The sequence below is a fragment of the Piliocolobus tephrosceles genome, chromosome 2 (assembly GCF_002776525.5).
Source record: "Piliocolobus tephrosceles isolate RC106 chromosome 2, ASM277652v3, whole genome shotgun sequence".
Taxonomy (NCBI): domain Eukaryota; kingdom Metazoa; phylum Chordata; class Mammalia; order Primates; family Cercopithecidae; genus Piliocolobus; species Piliocolobus tephrosceles.
Window position 1 is genome coordinate 97,178,218 of NC_045435.1, and position 15,717 is coordinate 97,193,934.

Below are 15,717 nucleotides of genomic sequence, written 5' to 3' on the forward strand. Positions count from 1 at the left end.
CCACTTGGTGGAGCATTTTCATCTGGAAATTCATAAAATTCCACTCTAAAAATTCTTCCTTTTTGTTGTTGTTTTGTTAATTTATTTTTCTCCATTCTCTTTCTTGTTTCTTGAATTTCTGTTATTTGGCTTTTGAGCTATCTAAATTGATCTTCTAAATTGTTACTTATTCTTCTCTTTCCTAGTTTCCAATTTTTAGACTTCTTGTTTTATCTTTCATGAAGTTTTCTTATTTTATTTATTATAACCATCTTTTTGAATTTGATACTTCATTTTGACAATTATATTTTTAAATTTAAAGACTTCATTCTTATTTACTGACTTTTCTTTTTCCAAAGCACAGAGCATTTTCTGTAAACTAGGAAACTAGGAAAACAGTAACTACCACACTGGGGGATGTTGCTTGGTTGTGGTTTTCTTTGTGTCTTTGTTAGTTTTGCTCCTTGCATTGAATCAGTTTGCTTACTCCACGTTTCTTCATCCTAGTTATTTGTTTCCATCTCTCCCCTTCTAACTGAAAGTTGTCCTCTTTATCTGGTGATCTTTCACTGTCCATTACCGCTTAATAGTCAGCCATTCAAGAGATGACTGGAGGCTCCAGGTACAAGGATGGGTTCATTGCTGGGGAATGCCGTGGGCACCCATGTTGGCCTTTACAACAATGAACCTAGAAATATAAGTAGTTGGAGGATTTTTCCATAGAGTCATTCAGTTTCTTCAATGAAAAGCCATCTATTTTTCAGCCTGACAGGGACAGGGAAGATACAGAAGTTTGAACACCATGCTATTGATATTCTGCTCAAAGTAGACAAGGGACCTGAGGGACCCATGTGAGTGTTCCTCACTGTTCCTGAATCAGGAAATTTCTCCATAATAAACTTCCAGTGACCACAGCAAATTAGTGCAATGACCCTGAGAATCCATTCTGAGTGTGCGGCTTGTCTATGCCTGACCCTTGCTTTCCACTATACCTGGATGCTCCAGGTGAGGAGATCCTCAGTGTTTCGACAGATAACTTTTGATGTGCTTTTTTCTTAGGCATCACTCCTGCAAGCACTCAGACTGAAACTTCCTCTACTCTGTTTACATCCTCTGTCCACTTTATGTTTCCTAAAATTGTGTTATCATCTCTCATCTTGTCGTCTCCTTTTCTTTGGGAGTTAAAGTCGTTTTAAAAATGCTCTACTGCCTTTGCGGAGGAAAATATTTTTTAATCCTTTACCTTTTACAAATATTTTACTACTATAATTTTAGTAATTTTTTGGAAAGGAGAGTAGATAAAATAACCATATGTAGTTAACCTGCCACTTTTTACCAAAGGACAGTAATTGTAGCAAGATATAATTTATATATCATAAAACTCATCATTTTAAGCTGTGAAATTTACAGAATGCTTAGTATATTCACAAGGGTGTGGAGCCATTACCACCATCTAATTTTGTAACATGTTCATCACTCTGAAAAGAAATCCCAGGCTGGGTGTGGTGGCTCAAGCCCATAATCCCAGCACTACGGGAGGCTAAGGCTGGTGGATCCCTTGAGGTCAGGAGTTCGAGACCAGCCTGGCCAACATGGAGAAACCCCATCTCTATGAAAAATAGAAAACTTAGCTGGGCATCGTGGTGCACGCCTGTAATCCCAGTTACTCAGGAGGTGAGGCATGAGAATTGCTTGAACCCAGGAGGCAGAGTTTGCAGTGAGCTGAGATCAAACAACTGCACTACAGCCTGGACAACAGGTGACACTCCATCTCAAAAAAAAAGAAAAGAAAAGAAATCCCAAATTGTGACATTAGCAGTCACAATACTATTTTATACTAGCACAGACAGAAATTCAACCATAAAAAAGGTTAGAAGGAATAGCAAAGATTTTGTTAGGGATATTACTGAAAATTAATACAAATGAGTAAATTATTTACAAAAGAACATTTTCTTAGAAAGGAGATGCACATGTCACTGGTAAGATAAGAACATCTTCCATTTTTCACCTAAAAGCTTAAATATACATCAAGTCATATCCACAATTAGACAATTATTATTTACTTAACAAAATTATGTATCAAATATGTGTTGTAAAAGTTGATTTTTTCAAGTAGACAGATAGAAGGTAGGCCAGAGAGTTTCTGATTCAAGCCAATGCTATTTTTCCTGATATATATGAAAACTGAGTGTTTTGTTTTATAAATAATTATAAGACTAGCTGGACATGGTGGCTCAGGCCTATAATCCCAGCACTCTGGGAGGCCAAGGCGGGAGGATAACGTGAGCTCAGGAGTTCAAGACCAGCCCAGGCAACACAGAGACCTTGTCTCTTAAAAATGAAAAGTGATAAGACCATTTAATTGTTGTAAAGTAAATAATAATGGACTGATTGATCAAACCTGAGAGAAAATATTCATAAATGGTTCCTCATTTGCCCTTCAATCCTCTCTTTCAATGTAAATCTGTCTCATCCAAGATTGTGACCCTAACCTCACAGATTTTTAGCACCACGTTCTCCAGCATTCAATCGTCAACAGAGGAATATGATACCAATTGAGCTGCCAGCCACTCAGACAAAGCCTCTGTGTGTTCCCAAGCTCCACACCCAACATCTCCGTCTCTCTCCCTCTGCTCTGCTAGGGCCCAGTCACAATTGTGTTCTGGCCGGTAGTGACCTGTGTAATAATGTACATCGTGTTCCCTAATTAAGGGATTGGGTTTTATTCAATTTTCAGTGTTAAAACTCACTCTGTAGGAGCCATACCACCACTGTTAAACTTCCTGTGCCCAATCCATGTTTGGAATTCTGTGTAATTTGCCATTAGAGAAGGAAAGTGTGGATGTGGGGTAGCAATATGCAAGGATTCTAGCAAAAGGGGAGACCCAGAATAAGAATGTATCAATGTGATGTCAGCCTGCAGCAGTGGAGGAACCCTAATTCTACTTCCTGATACAAGTTTTCACTAGACAAGAAATATGCACCATGGAGCAGAACCCAACATGGATGGAACTAACCTTTGAAAAGAAGAATTATCATTATTTTAATTCTATGCTTACCAAGCAGCCAAACATTTGTCACTTTGTGATCTGGTAGTTTATTAAGAAAGTGTCTTGAGAAAATCACATATCCCAAGTAATTGACACCATTGTGAGTTAATAGATTGGAATTTATTATCAAGCTGTTTTTTGTTGTTTTTAAGGCTCTTTTTTAACACTGCCTGGGCACAATAAGATGTTTATAAATAAACACTACCTTCTCTAATTTATTGCACCTTGATAAACCAAAAATCTGATGTCTGACCATACTGATCTGAAATCCACAATAAGGTGTAGACAGCACATGTGGCTGAGCTAACAATAGCCTGTTTTCAACTAAATCTTTTTTTACCTAAAGTTTCCATTAACCCCCTCCCATTTACTCCAAATATCGCTTCTCAGCTGGTGACTGAATTTGAGGAAGATTAACTTCATTGGGAGGATTTCTCAAAGAGGGCTCTGACTACAACACAACTCTAGCAAGATTTCTTTTTAATAAAAAGAACCCCTACCAATTAAAATTGTCCCAAGAGGCCAGGCACAGTAGCTCATGACTGTAATCCCAGCACTTTCGGAGGCCGAGGCAGGTGGATCATGAGGTCAGGAGTTCGAGACCAGCCTGGCCAACTAAAAGTTTCTTGTGTCCGCTGGAACCCCGTGAGTGCGCCAACAACAGGAGGCCGTGTGGAGCAACATGCTGTTTTAATGAGCACCTGGGTGCAGGTGGGCTGAGGCCTAAAATGGCCTCAGCCCCAAGTGAGGAAGGGCCAGGGATTTTATAGTCTCCTGTAAACAGGAATTGTCCCAATCTGACCTAACTGCCACGTGGTACCCAGATGGCCTCTTTCCCAATCTTCAGGGGTAGGTGTCTTCTGGCCAAGGTAGGTGTCTTCCAGCCAGGGTAGATGTCTTCCGGCCAGCTCTCTTCCTGCTTCAAATACCTTGCTGACGCAGGCTGCTGGTGCAAGTGGCCTTGCGTCTTGGGGCTGCGCCTGAGAAGGGAGGAGTTACTCATCCCTTCAAGCTTTCAGGCCCCAGGGAGAATCTTTCACCAACATGGTGAAACCCCAGCTCTTCTAAAAATACAAAAATTAGCCAGGCATGGTGGCAGACACCTGTAATCCCAGCTACTTAGGAGGCTGAGGCAGGAGAACATCTTGAACCCAGGAGGCTGAGATTGCAGCCAGCCCATGAGAGGTGAAACCAGCTTCTGGGTCCCCTGAGGACTTGGAGAACTTTTCTGTCTAGCTAAAGGATTGTAAATGCACCAGTGAACTCTCTGTGAATAGCTAAAGGTTTGTAAATGTGCCAATCAGCACTTGGTAAAAACAGACCAATCAGCACTCTGTAAAATGGGCCAATCAGCACTCTGTAAAACGGACCAATCAGCTCTCTATAAAATGGACCAATCAGCAGGATGTGGGTGGTGCCAAATAAGGGAATAAAAGCAGGCCACCAGAGCTGGGGGTGGCAACCTCGTGGGATGTCCTTCCCTATTGTGGAAACTTGGTTTTTTTCAGTTTTGGCATTAAATCTTGCTGTTGCCTACTGTTTGGGTCTACACTGCCTTCATGAGCTGTAGCACTCATCAGGAAGGTCTGTAGCTTCACTCCTGAAGCCAGGAGTCTATGATTTTTTCAAATCACTTCTAACCTGTTAGAACATAAAAGTTATATAAGTTATTAAAGCTAGTTATTATTTCTTTTGACTATAGCCATGAAGAATTGAATCAAGAATCTGTTCTGCTGTGGTGACAAAAAATAAGACCAAAAAAAGAATTTAAGAATCTCTGATATAAATTATAAAAATTAATGGTTGTGCTCCATGGTAACATTAAACCTTCGTGGTTTTCTTTTTTCTTTTTCTTTTTTTTTTTTTTTTTGAGACAGAGTCTTGCTCTGTTTCCCAGGCTGGAGGGTAGTGGCATGATCGCAGCTTAGTGCAACCTCTGCTCTCCGCCTCCTTGGTTCAACAGATTCTCCTGCCTCAGCCTCCTGAGTAGCTGGGAATACAGGCACATGGCACCACACCTGGATAATTTTTGTATTTTTAGGAGAGATGGGGTTTCACCACGTTGGCCAGGCTGGTCTCAAACTCCTGATCAAGTGACCCGCCCACCTTGGCTTCCAAGAAGTGCTGGGATTAAATAGGTAAACCCACTGCGCATAGCCTAAACCTTCACGTTTAAAAGAAAAATATAGGCCGGGCGCGGTGGTTTAAGCCTGTAATCCCAGCACTTTGGGAGGCCGAGACGGGGGGATCACAAGGTCAGGAGATCGAGATCATCCTGGCTAACACGGTGAAACCCCGTCTCTACTAAAAAATACAAAAAACTAGCCGGGCGAGGTGGCGGGCGCCTGTAGTCCCCGCTACTCGGGAGGCTGAGGCAGGAGAATGGTGTAAACCCGGGAGGCGGAGCTTGCAGTGAGCTGAGATCTGGCCACTGCACTCCAGTTTGGGCGACAGAGCAAGACTCCGTCTCAAAAAAAAAAGAAAAGAAAAGAAAAAAGAAAAATATATATTGTCTGTGGAATCCCTAAAGCAGTTCTCAAAAATCCGTATGTTTCCTCAAAGAACAGTATGAACAACTAATAACGTGAATTTTTCTCAACCTGTCTTCCAGACACACCAATCTCACCCAAGTTTAGGTAGCAGGAGGGCAGGAGAGAGCATCCAAATACCCTGAGCTGTCTGGAAAGAACAGCACATCAGAAACCACTAATTGCCTACCTGATGCCTCCTCTACCTTTTCTTCTAAGTCCCAGAGCCAGTATGATACTTGGGTGGCAATGCACTTACTTTACAAAGAACCTACACTACCTAGCTCTCCCTGCACCTGGTGGTGCCCAGTGATGAATGATGTGCACGTGGGAACCTTGCTGGGCCTTCAGGAACATTCTTTCAGGGTTAGACTTGCTCCACTGGCAGGCACCTTTTTGTCCTTCCCCTTTTCCGTTCTTCCGGCCTGTAATATGGGATGTTTCGAATGGTCCTAAGGTGGACATCTTGTAACCATGAGAACTAAAAACTAAGTCAGGCAGAGCACACATAGGACTCTGAAACACGGAAAATATCTCGTGCCTGTGTACAATCTTTGGATTGCCTACCTATGATTCACTTTACACCAGTGAAAAATATGTCCCTAGCTTAACTAAGCCCCTGTTTGTTTAGGCCTCTGTAACTAGCAGCCAGACAATTTCTAATGATACAAACAGGTCTCCACAAGAAATGAAAGAGACATGGTTGGAATTAACCCCTATTTGTATTAAATATTCATGCCATAAAACTTTTTTTTTTTTTTTTTTGAGACGGAGTCTTGCTCTGTCGCCCGGGCTGGAGTGCAGTGGCCGGATCTCAGCTCATTGCAAGCTCCGCCTCCCGGGTTTACGCCATTCTCCTGCCTCAGCCTCCGGAGTAGCTGGGACTACAGGCGCCCGCCACCTCGCCCGGCTAGTTTTTTTTTTGTATTTTTAGTAGAGACGGGGTTTCACCGTGTTAGCCAGGATGGTCTGGATCTCCTGACCTCGTGATCCGCCCGTCTCAGCCTCCCAAAGTGCTGGGATTACAGGCTTGAGCCACCGCGCCCGGCTGCCATAAAACTTTTAACACTTCAATTACTAAATCGAGTGTATCTCACCCAGAATTCTGTAATCTAGGTCAGTGGACAGAGTAAATGATGAAAAAGCAATCACAGATACGTGCAATGTGTTTCTGAGGTGATTCTCATATGGTAGCGAGTTATAATAGTGGTCTACTGTGTATACATAGCTGCTGTTGTTGTTTGCCTTATCGTGTAACAAGAAGTATATTGATTAGTGTATTAGTTTCTTATTGTTGATGCCACAAAGTGCCACAAATTTAATGGCTTAAAACAACACAACCTAAAATAGCTGTGTTATCTTATAGTTCTGAAGGTCAGAAGTCCAAAATTGGCTTCACTGTACTAAAATTAGGATACCAGCAGGGCTGCATTTCTTCTGGAGACTGGGAAATATGTTCCCCTTTTCAACTTGCATTTCTTCAAGAGGCTGCCTAGACTGCTGCTGTAAAGGTATAAATTGAAAATAAGAAAGAAAAAAAGCCAGGTGCAGTGGCTCATGCCTTGGGAGGCTAACGGAGTAGGATTGCTTGAGGCCAGGAGTTTGAGACAAGCCTGGGCAACATAGTAAGACCTCGTCTTTATAAAAATTTAAAAATAAAAATTAACCAGGCATGGTGGTGCGTGCCTGTAGTCCTAGCTATTCAGGAGGCTTGAACGGGGAGGATCGCTTGAGCCCAGGAGTTCAAGGAGGTAGTGCGCCATGATCACACCACTGCACTCCAGCCTGGGTGACAAAGGGAAAACTTGTCTCTAAAAAAAGGAAGAAAAGAAAAAGAGGCTCAGTTCTCCGTTTTGAAAATCGGGGAGATCGGTCAAAGTGGCACGGTCCGGATGGGAAGCGCTGCGGCGGGGGCTGGCAGGAAGTGGCGGCGCTGCCCTACGCCGGCATGGGGACTGCGTCGTCCCAGCCCCGTCACCAACCGGCCTGCACACCAGCTTAAACATCACTTGGAGGTGTCAGATGTGTGACGGAGACAGAGGCGAGGTTTTCACTAAGTTGGCGACAACAGGGTTAACTAGGAGTGAATTGGGGGGCCATGCTGTAAGGACGGGATCCCCCCCACGCACCCACCACCCTTATGTCCTATTCACTGCCGTCTCAGATTCTGGGAGGTCCTGGGAGGCCTTAGAAATGGGAGAAGTCAGATTGGGGGGTCCTGGACCCTAAAGCCTAAATGTTGCCCTCCCTATGCCCAGAGCTAAGTGACCATGCCCAGGCTTCATTTGACCACGTGGACAAAGAAACAGGCTCCTTTCCATTAGTGAGAGTTGCAATTAATGCAGTCATCTTCAGAAAGCAAACACATAACCCCATATCCAGGATCCGATCTGCGACCATCTCGCCCAGCAGTGACTGCTCCCCTTGAACACCGAGAAGGGAATTAACTCGATTCTAATTAGGAATCCCCTAACCATGTTTGAAGTCTGCAAGTCCAAACAGCAGACATGGCTCAAGATGGTGGAATCCAACCACCCTCCAATCTCCATCTCCAGCATTCTTCCATTATTGCCCGCTCTCTTCCAGATCAAACAGAATCAGACTGCTACATGGATTTTTTCCCCTTTTGTCTCTTCCTTTCGCTCCAGGGCCCCCAGTTTTCTGAGTAACTTAAGTAATTACTGAAAGATGTCTGGGTTCACAGACAAAACCCTTTCAAAGCAAGGCATGGGCACCCAAAAGTTGAGCTCAGAAAAGCACAAAAAAAAAACTTTCCCAGTCTCAAGATTTAACCAGTCACACATTCAGGGAAACAATCAGCTACTTTGCCTGGTCTCACCTTCCTTTCCTGCCACCTCCTTGGGGCCTGGCTGGTCCCCAGGGTCTTATTTCTCAATTCTCTTTGGACCCCAAGACTTCGGTATGAACTTCACTGTGCTATAGGCAGGTCCTGTCTCCTCAGTAAAGCACCTGTGCTATCTTACCCATCAGGCCAGTCACAGTGGCTCACACCTATAATCCCAGCACTCTAGGAGGCCGAGGTGGGAGGATCGCTTGAGGCCAGGGGTTCAAAACCAGCCTGGGCAACATAGCAAGACCCCACCTCTACAAAAAAATAAAAAATGTAGCCAGGTGTGGTGACATGGACCTGTAGTCCTAGCTACTCGGGAAGCTGAGATGGAAGTATTCCTTGAGCCCAGGAGTTCCAGGCTGCAGTGAGCTAGAATTTCATAGCTAGGAGACTGAAATACATACATACATACATACATACATACATACATACATACATACAAATAAAGAAGAAAAAAAAGAAAAAGAAAATCAGGAAAGAGATTTCCCCCTATTTAAGAACATTTAGTTTAGAAAACTTATCATTCTAAGTTCTTTCTCTACCTTTTTGGGATGTACATAAATCTTTTTAAAAGCTTAAATAAGCCCTCTTGCAGACTTCATAGCCCGGGAATGTCCTTCTCAAGGATCTGGGCATCATCTCTTTGAAATGTAAGCGTCTAGGGACATGGCCCCCTTATCTCCCAGTTCCTGTGGCAGGATAGGAGTCTACCTTCAGTGGGTGCCTCATTCCAAGTTGCAAAACAACCTCCTGTGTTAAAGAGAAGTTTATTTGTTGTTTGGATAGAGCAATTAGCTACACAGATGGCTACTCCAATTATCAGGTGAATTTAGAATGAACTATGCGTGACAAAGTCTGTAAACAAATTGTATTCATGATATCTTTGAAAGTTTTGTGACTGTGTTATTTTCTTTCTTCTAAAGTATTTGGAGAGGGAGAGAAGCATTGAATCATTGCCACTGAAGTCAATCAAATGTCTTTTTTTTTTTTTTTTTTGGCTGAAAGTCATTGAAATGTCTGTCTTAAGAGATGCTGTCTGGTCCTCTTGCTAGAGGGCTAGTTATTGTTTATCTGGAAAACATCTGATCTGGCCGGGCGTGGTGGCTCACGCCTGTAATCCCAGCACTCTGGGAGGCCAAGGCAGGTGGATCACCTGAGGTCAGGAGTTTAAGACCAGACTGGCCAACATGGTGAAACTCTGTCTCTACTAAAAATACAAAAATTAGCCAGGCGTGGTGGGGCACACCTGTAATCCTAGCTACTCAGGAGGCTAAGGCAGGAGAATCTCTTGAACTTGGAAGGCAGAGATTGCAGTGAGCTGAGATTACACCACTGCACTTCAGCCTGGGTGACAGAGTGAGACTCCAACCCCCCACAAAAAAAAGAAAGAAAGAAAGAAAGAAAAGAAAGAAAACATCTATGTATATGTCTACCTGGCAGATATATATACATAGAGGTATAAATGGGTGAAAAATCTTTCTGTCCTCATAATCTCTTTAGTAGATTGCTTGCGATGTGCATTGCATTCTGCTTTAATGCTTATTTGATAATAAAACTATTTTCTTTTTCTTTTACTTTTTGGACATGCTTTCTAGGGTGGTAGGAGATTTTATTTTCAATTGTATTTCCCCAGCACTTGACTTGCGCCCTCTTTCTCTGTCTTCAAAGCTAGTAATGTACCATCTTCTCCATTTTCTCCCTCTGTCTCTCTACTGTGCCAGCACGTGCCTCTGCTTTGCATCTTTTTCTGTCTCTCACCCCTAATTCCCTCTTATAAGCACTCTTCTGATGATATTGGACCCACCTAGATAATCCAGAATAATCTTCCCATCTCAAGATCCTTAAGTTAATCACGTCTGCAAAATGCCTTTTGCCCCGTAAGGTAATATACTCTTAGGTTCCAGGAATTAGGACATGAGTATCTTTGGGAACCAAATTATTTAGCCCACCACAGGACTTTCACCAGGCTAAGGGGACAAAAGTTTGATTAGAGCCCATTAATAATGATAAATCTCCCAAATTTTTGGGCTATGAACACAAGCGCCTGCCGTAAGAAAAAGGGCAAATAGGAAGCAAAATCGTCTTTGCACAGTCTTGCAGTTACCTGGTTAACTCAGAAAATTCTGTTTGTGGAGGTAAATATAGATTAATAGTTTACCCAAGCAAGGAGAAATGACTTATGTTTTCTGGAGAGAGGTAGCAATCTCCAAGTTATCAAGTTATTTCTTCAAACAACTTTTTAAATGAAATGCCCTACCCATATTCAAAGACAATAAAGCATGTGAATAGACAACATAAATGGGAAATTGCAGAAAAAAATGTACACCAGAAACAAAAATAGAAAGGATCCTAACGATGGAATTATCTAACACAGATTTCAAAGTAGCTATGCTTCTTATGAACAGGAGATAAAAGACAAAATTGAAAAATTTGGCTGTGACCTGAAAGCTATAAAAACTTCCTGGCAAATTGGAAAAAATAAAAATAAAAAATAAAAATTTTAAAACTCAGAACTTGTAAAATGCAAATTACCAACTAAACAGATTAGTATAAAATCAGATTAGACACAGCTGATAGGGAATTAGTGAATCAAAAAGCTAGTTGAGGCAGGGTGTGGTAGCTCATTCCTGTAATCCCAGAACTTTGGGAGGCTGAGGCAAGAGGATTGCTTGAGCCCAAGAGTTTAAGACCAGACTAGCAACATGGCAAAACCACATCTCTACAAAAAAAAAATGCAAAAATTTCGCCTGGCATGATGGCACATGCCTGTAGTCCCAGCTATGAGGAGGCTGAGAGGTGGGAGGATCACCTGAGCCCAGGTGGTTGAGGCTGCAGTGAGCCAAGATCTCCAGCCTACGTAACTCCAACCTAGCAACTCACTGCCCTCCAGCCTCGGCAACAAAGTGAGACCCTGTCTCAAAAAAAAAAAAAAAAAAAAGAAAGAAAGAAAGAAAGAAAATAAAAAGCTAGTTGAAATAAAATATCCAGAATGCAGCACAGAGGGAAAAAAGAATGAAACACACAAAAGAAAAGCTAAAGAAAATAGTAAGGAAGTCCAGCATGTAGTTAACTGGAATCCCAGAGGGACAGGAGAAAGAAAAGAAGAGAAAATCAACACTTGAAAAAATGCTGGATAAAGATTGTATCTCAAAATATTGGAAGACATCAATTCAAAGTCTGAAGACACAGTAAGCCCCTCAGCATGATAAGTAAAAAGAAATTCACACATTGACACACTTATAAAAAATTTTTAGAAAAAAAAATACACGAAGAGAAGCAGCCAAAGGAAAAAAGACAGATTATCTTCAAGGAAGAAATAATTAGGATAAAAGCTGCTGAATAATGCCTTCTAAAACAAACCCCCCAGATGTTCTCCAGAAGATTAAAAAGACTCAGAATCAACACAACATAACAACCAACCCAGCACTTTGGGAGGCTAAGGTGGGTGGATCACTAGGGGCCAAAAGTTCAAGACCAGCCTGGCCAACATGGAGAAACCCTGTCTCTAAAAAAAAACAAAATAGAAAGTCCAGGATGCAATCCAAAATTACTTGGCATATAAAGAAACAGAAAAATATGACCGAGTTTCAAATGAAAACACAATCAAAAGACACTTTACGAATGAAGATTAATACGGTGGCAAATACAAAAAATGATGCTCAACATCATTAATAATTAGGGGCAAATAATTATGTCCACAATGATGTTGCATTAGAAACCCATTAAATGGCTTTTAAAAAATTTCGACAATACCAAATGCAGTTGAGGTTGCAGAGCAACCTGTCACCAAGGCTGGAATGCAGTGGTGCAATCTTGGCTCACTGCAACCTCTGCATCCCAAGTTCAAGCGATTCTCCTGCCTCAGCCTCCTGAGTAGCTGGGACTACAGGTGTGCACCACCACATCCGGGTAATTTTTGTGTTTTTAGTAGAGATGGGGTTTCACCACATTGGCCAGACTGGTCTCGAACTCCTGGCCCCAAGTGATCCGCCTGTCTCAGGCTTCCGAAGTACTGGAATTACAGGCGTGAGTCACCATACCTGGCCCAGAACTCTTAAACATTGTTAGTGGGGTTGGAAAATAGTACAGCCACTTTGGAAGACAATTTGGCAGTTTCTCAAAAAGTTAAACTAAGTATACTTACTATATGACTCAGAAATCCCACTGCTGAACTACCCTAAAGAAATAAACTCAACGGATACAAAAATGTTTATTATCATCTCATTCATAATTACCAAATACTGAAACTAGGACTGGAAATTCAATGTCTTTCAACTAGTGAGAAAATAAACAAACTCTGATACGTTCATTCAATAGAATACTACTCAACAGTAAGAAGGAATAAACTATTGGAACTTTCAACAACAGGAATGAATTTCAAATGCATTATGTTAACTAAAAGAAGCCAGACACAAAAGTCTGCATAGTTCATGATTCCATTTATATGACATTCTGGAAAAGGCAAAACTAAAGTGATGGAGAAATATTGGCAGTTGCCAGGAGCAGGGATAGGAGGAGGTTGGGGAAGGCTATAAAAGAGCATGGGAGGATTCTTTGGGTGATGGAACTATTGCGTATCTTGATCATGGTGGTGGTAATGACCTCTATGTGTTGTGAAAACTCATAGAACTAGGCTGGGCATGGTGGCTCACGCTTGTGATCCCAGAACTTTGGGAGGCCAAGGTAGGATCCCAGGAGTCACTTGAGCCCAGGAGTTTGAGACCAGCCTGGAACATGGTGACACCCCTCTCTCTACAAAAAGAAAAAAAAATTAGCTGGGCATAGTGGTGTGTGTCGGTGGTCCCAGCTACTCAGGAGGCTAAGGTGAGAGGATTTCCTGAGCCCAGGAGATCAAGATTGCAGTGAGCTATGATTAAACCACTGCACTCCAGCCCAGACAATAGAGTGAGGTCTGTCTAAAAAAAACTCATGTCTGTAATCCAAGCATTTGGGGAGGCCAAGGCAAGAGGATCACTTGAGCCTGGACAACATGGTGAAATTTTATCTCTACAAAAAATACAAAAATTAGCTGGGCGTAGTGGTGCGCACCTGTAATCCCAGCTACTTGGAAGGCTGAAGTGGGAGGATCACTTGAGCCTGGGAGGTTGAGGCTGCAGTGAGCCATGATCATGCCACTGCTCTCTATCCTGGATGACAGGGTGGGACTGTGTCTCAAAAACAATTTTAAATATGTTTTTTAAAAAATTAAAAAGTTACAGAACTAAACAAAAAAAGTAAAATTTTACTGTAAATAAATCATATCTCAATTTGAAATTTTTTAATTGAAAAGCATTAATTCTAAAATAGGGGATAAAGAAAATCAGGTAAGACAAATATAACATAGTGAGATGAACAAAATAGATTGTCACCATCCATGCAGGCTGCCATAATAAAGCATCACAGAGTGAATGGCTTACAAGCAACAGGAATTTATTTCTCACAGTTGTGGATGCTGGAAGTCTGAGGTGAGGATGCCTGCGTGGCCCAAGGTTCTGATGAGGGCCTTCTTCTGGTTTACAAACTGCCGACTGTTTTTTATACCTCATATACCAGAAAGAGAGCAAGAGAGCTTCCTGGGGTTCCTTTTATCATGGCACTAATCCCATTCATGAAAGCTTCTCCCTTATGACCTAATCACCTCAAAGGCCCCACCTCCTAATACTGTCATGTTAGGGTAAGGATATCCACATATGAATTGGTGGGAGTCAGGGAACACAAATATTCAGTCCATTACATCAATCAGTAATTACACTATCTTTAAATGAAGTAAATGCTCCAATTAAGGCAAAACTTTCTAATTGGAAATAACATTCAATGACACATCTTCTCCTCCTGTTCTTCATTCTGACCCTTCAGCTTCTTGCAGAGAGAAGGTGGGACTGTGAGAACCTCAGAGCAGGACTGCTAGAGGCCGGGCGCAGTGGCTCACGCCTGTAATCCCAACACCTTGGGAAGCGGAGGAGGATGGATCACTTGAAGTCAGGAGTTCAAGACCAGCCTGGGCAACATAGTGAAACCCCAGTTTTACAAAAAATACAAAAATTAGGCCAGGCACGGTGGCTCATGCCTGTAATCCCAGCACTTTGGGAGGCCAAGGGGGTGGATCACCTGAGGTCAGGAGTTCAAGACCAGCCTGGCCAACATAGTGAAACCCTGTCTCTACTAAAAATACAGAAATTAGCTGGGTGTGATGGCATGTACCTGTAGTTCCAGCTGCTCGGGAGGCTGAGACAGGAGAATCACTTGGACCCGGGAGGTGGAGGTTGCAGTGAGCTGAGATCACAACACTGCACTGCAGCCTGGACAACAGAGTGAGACTCTGCCTCAATAAATTAATTAATTAATTAATTAATTAATTAATTTAGTGTAGCCTAAATGTCCAGTGTTTATAAAGTCAACAGCAGAGTACAGTAATGTCCTGGGACTTCACACTCACCACTCACTCACTGACTCACTCAGAGTGATTTCCAGTGCCGCAAGCTCCATTTATGTTACGTGCCCCATACAGGTGTACAGATTTTTATATTTTTTATTGCATTTTTACTGCCTCTTTTCTGTTTAAATGTGTTTTTATACACAAATGCCATTGTGTTTGAATTGCCTGCAGTAATCAGTACAGTAACGTGTTGTACATGTTTATAGTGGCTGTGGTTTGGATATTTGTCCCCTCTAAGCCTCAGGTTGAAATTTCATCCCAGTGTTGGAGGTGAAGCCTAATGAGAGGCATTTGGGCCCCGCTGGGGTGAATCCCTCATGAATGGCTTGGTGCCAGCCTTGCAGTAATGAGTGAGTTCTCACTCTGTGAGTTTCCTTGAGATCTGCCTGTTAAAAAGAGCCTGCTGCCTTGCCCTCCCACTCTGTTGCTGCTTCTCTATTGCCATATGATCTCTGCCCATGACAGCTCCCCTTCTTTTTCCGCCATGAGTGGAAGCAGCCTGAGGCCCTCACCAGAAGCAGATGCTGGCACCATGCTTCAAGCCTGCAGAACCATGAGGCAAGTAAACTTCTTTTCTTCAAAAATTACTGAGCCTTAGGTATTCCTTTATAACAACACAATCAGACAAAGACAGTAACCTAGGAGCAGTAGACTATGCCATATAGCCTAAGTGTGTATAAGTTATGACATCTTTATTTGTGTTAGTACACTCTGTGATGTTTGCACAATGATGAAATGGCCTCAACCACACATTTCTCAGAAAGTATTCCCATCGTTAAGTTTTGTATGACTATATTCTTCAAGCACTTCATGCATTTATCTCATCTATTCCCCCACGACAACCCTATTCGATGTTTTTATTATTCTCATTTT